The sequence below is a fragment of the Saccostrea echinata genome, unplaced genomic scaffold (assembly GCF_033153115.1).
Source record: "Saccostrea echinata isolate AGI-Se365-2 ecotype Australia unplaced genomic scaffold, CSIRO_AGI_Sech_v1 ptg000013l, whole genome shotgun sequence".
Classification (NCBI taxonomy): domain Eukaryota; kingdom Metazoa; phylum Mollusca; class Bivalvia; order Ostreida; family Ostreidae; genus Saccostrea; species Saccostrea echinata.
Genome location: NW_026889762.1, coordinates 611,799 through 615,819, shown reverse-complemented (window position 1 = coordinate 615,819; position 4,021 = coordinate 611,799). Strand labels below are relative to the sequence as shown.

The following is a 4,021-nucleotide window of genomic DNA, read 5'->3' as shown; positions in this document are numbered from 1 at the left end:
AACCTATTACGCTACAAGGAAAAAGACAATAGCGGCAGGGTCCCTCTGGTAACCACGTACCATCCCGTCCTTAAGAACCTCAGCGGTATCCTTCAAAAGAATCTGCCAATTCTCCACTCAAATAAACGAATGGCAGAGGTCTTTAAGGAGCCCCCATTGGCTGCATACAGACGCCCGAGGAACCTGAAGGACATGGTAGTAAGAACCAGATTGGACAATCCATTACCTAACGTGGGCTTTAAAACTTGCTCTGACAGAAGATGTCTTCTCTGTAAGTACAGCTCTGACACAGACAGTTTTAACAGCCCCGTTACAGGCCGCAGCTACAAAATACTAGGGAATTTGTCCTGTCAAACAGACAACTGCATTTATCTCATCAGTTGCAAAGTTTGCTCCAAACAGTATGTTGTTGAAACAGGAGATCTCCGCAGGAGGGTCAATAATCACCGTTCTACCATTAGGACCAAAAAACTCAATGAACCCGTTGGGGAACATTTCAACCTTGAAGGTCACAAATGGGAGGACATGACAGTAGTGGTTATTGACCATGATCCAAGATGGACAGACGCGCAGAGAAAAGGCAAGGAAAAGTTCTGGATGCACAGGCTGAAGTCATTCCGCCCTAATGGTATTAACAAACTTAATGACTTCACCAGGATGAACGTGAACTAGACCCAATCCCGGATTGTAACAAACAAGTTCATTCTCTCTATATAGTGTAAACTTTACCGTTAATTCGTATTAGTAATCCTGGAACAACCTACCCAAATATTTACAGCTCACATTTTTGTTTATTTCTTTTTTCCGATTTCCAAATTTATAATATATCCAAATTCACATTTCAAAATTGTCCTTCCATATTATCTTTCTTTAATTTCTTTTTATCATGTAGAGTTACGCTATTTTGAGAGAATAAGACAATGTACGATTTATTGTTGGCCGTAATTAATTAGCGATAATTAATTCGTTCAATTATGTAAATCACACTTCACCAGACTACACCCGATAGACCGGACGCAATTCATAGCGCTCCGGATTTCTTTGTTCACAACTGTTTATAAACTCCAAATTAAACAAGTAACATTGTAAATATTTAGTGTTTGGTAGTTTAGTAGTAGTGCTAGTTGTTTTTGCTTCTCTATTTCCTTTGTTTTCATGACTTCTTAACTTTTTTTCTTTGTCCTGAGGAAGGGACAGGTTGTCCCGAAAATTTGACAATTATTATTGTTCGTGTCGTTGGTCATTTTTAGTGCTTTATATAAATTTCCATCCGTGACCTTGTATCTACTTAGTAGATCCGACACTTAGGATATACAGTGTTGTTGGTTTTTAGTGCTTTATATATATATATATATATATATATATATATATATATATATATATATATATATATATATATATATATATATATATATATATATATATATATTCCTTTGTAAAAATTTGATCCCCCATTCTGGCTCCTCCCTATCCATGGGGTCATCATTTAAACAAACTTGAATCTACACTACCTGAGGATAATTCCATATCAATATGACTAAACATAGCTTTTCTGTTCTTGAGAAGAAATATTTTTTTCTATATGTAACAGAGACATTTTGTGCCTCTGCTGGGGATTGAACCCGGGGCCTCTGGCTTGCCAGTCCAGTGCTCTACCAACTGAGCTAAAGGGTTAACCCACTAGCCTAAGCTAGTAGGATGCCATGTATCTTACACTACCACATTGTCCCTCTCCAGAGAATGAGATGTCCTCATCTCTTTTGGAGTGCCGACGCCTGTGGGGCGAAGTTCTGGGGGCAATCACTTTCACCCGCCAGAGAACACCCGGGTCCCAACGTGGGCGCCAAATGTAACAGAGACATAGGATTGATCCAGCAGAGGCACAAAATGTCTCTGTTACATATATATTCTTATGTAAAACTTTTGATTCCCCATTGGGAGCCACCTAACCCCCCAGGGGTCATGATTTGATCAAACTTGAATCTACACTACCTGAGGATGCTGACATATAAATATGACTCATCATGGCTCAGTTGTTCTTGAGAAGAATATTTTTAAAGATTTTTCCTATATATTTCTATGTAAAACTTTGATCCTCCATTGTGGCCCTGCCCTACCCCCGGGAATTATGATTTGAACAAACTTAAATGTACATTACCTGAGGATGCTTCCACATGAGTTTCATCTTCCCTGGCCCTGTGGTTCTTGAGAAGAAGATTTTTAAAAGATGCTATTAATTTTTCACTAATTCTTTATTATATCCCCTTGAAAGAGGGCGTCGCCCTTCATTTAAACAAACTTGAATTCCCTTCACCCAAGGATGCTTTGTGGCAAGTTTAGTTGAAATTGGCCCAGTGGTTCTGGAGAAGAAGTCGAAAATGTGAAAAGTTTACAGACAGACGGACGGACAGACGGACTACAGACAAAATGTTATCAGAAAAGCTCACTTGAGCTTTCTGCTCAGGTGAGCTTAAAACCCATTGGATTCTTTCAAATGTAAACTACATACATAGAGAGAAGCTTAGAAAAATTATTTGCATTATCTGTAATATGTTCCAGAAGAGCTTAGCAACTCAAATAGGAAAAATAATTGAATATCCTGTGAATCTAATGATTATCGAACAAACATATTTACCCTTATTTAAAGCCACCCACACTTTCCGCAGTTGAGCGATTTAGCGCCGATAATTTGTAAAACGTGCAAAAAACGGTTTTTCCTAATGTACCATGCTTTCCTAAAAAAAAGTAGTATATAAAATTCATTGCATTTAAATCAAAGCATGTTCATAGAAAAAAAAACACTCAAAATTCTATACAAAAGTTAAAAGACTCAAAAGATAGGTGCCCCCAAAATGACCGTCAAGGATTTCTTGAAATGCTTGGTGCTATCATTGAATTATTTGATGTTGTTCGTCATTTTAATGCCCACAAAACAGATATTTTCCTTTTGATTGGTCACTAAACAATCTCAATCCGCGATCGAGCAACTTGAACAAACAGACTGCAAGACAGGAACATTTCATACATCTAAGCTCATGATGCACCAGATTTTGCGCGTAACCTGGAAAACTGATCATTTAAGGGAAACAAAGTTCAAGTTCCGTTTTACTTTATCGACAATTGCCTCAGCATTGAACATGAGGGATAGACAAAATACTCAAATTTGGCCATTTTAGACAGCTGTGAAATTCTTTCAAATTGCTTACATTACAATACAAAATAAACTTGATTTCGTTCAGTGAAAATGCATCTAATTTTATTCAAAAAAAAATGTTCGTAGATTTATTTCCCAGGTTTAAATGACTGAATAAGTCGTATGAGAATGTTACTTAATTTTTTTGACTCCTTATAATTTATATCTGACAACCATAGGACGAAAGACTATCTTTAAGCAATCGCTTAATGGTAGCTTAATGGTTGCTTGTAGAAGTTAAATCCTTTAAGCCACCATTAAGCTGCAGTTTCTAGGTGCTTAATGTCCAAACTTTATTAAGCTACCATTAAGCAACCTTTAAGCTGTAGCTTAATCGTGGCTTAATGTGCCAACTTAATTTAACCACCTTTAGGCATCCATTATCAAGTCTTTAAACTAACTTAATTAGTTTAAAGTTGTTTCAATATCATTTGCGCAAATTCTTATTCAATTCATATTTTTTTCTTGATATTTCTGACATTTTTTAAAAATTTCAATGCATATAAACTCGGGAACTGAGAACAGCTTCAATAAAATGCCTTAGAATTTTCGCTACCTAAAACTTGTTTTAAGATTATTTTTATCCATAAATACATAATATATATATATATATATATATATATATATATATATATATATATATATATATATATATATATATATATATATATATATATATATATATATATATATATATATATATATATATATATATATATATATATATATATATACAGTGCAGGGAACTAATTTTGTTACATAAACCAGCATCAGCATAAGCATTAGTAGCATCAGGATCGAGCTAGCATCAGGATCAGCATTTAAAAA

At 35.2% G+C, this 4,021-nt stretch overlaps 1 non-coding gene across 1 annotated transcript; it reads right to left on the bottom strand.

The window, feature by feature from the left end:
* Positions 1–1,601: 1,601 nt before the first annotated feature.
* Trnaa-ggc (transfer RNA alanine (anticodon GGC)) lies at positions 1,602–1,673 on the bottom strand. The gene has a single exon. It is a non-coding gene; the product is annotated as a tRNA-Ala (tRNA).
* Between the last annotated feature and the right edge of the window lie 2,348 nt (positions 1,674–4,021).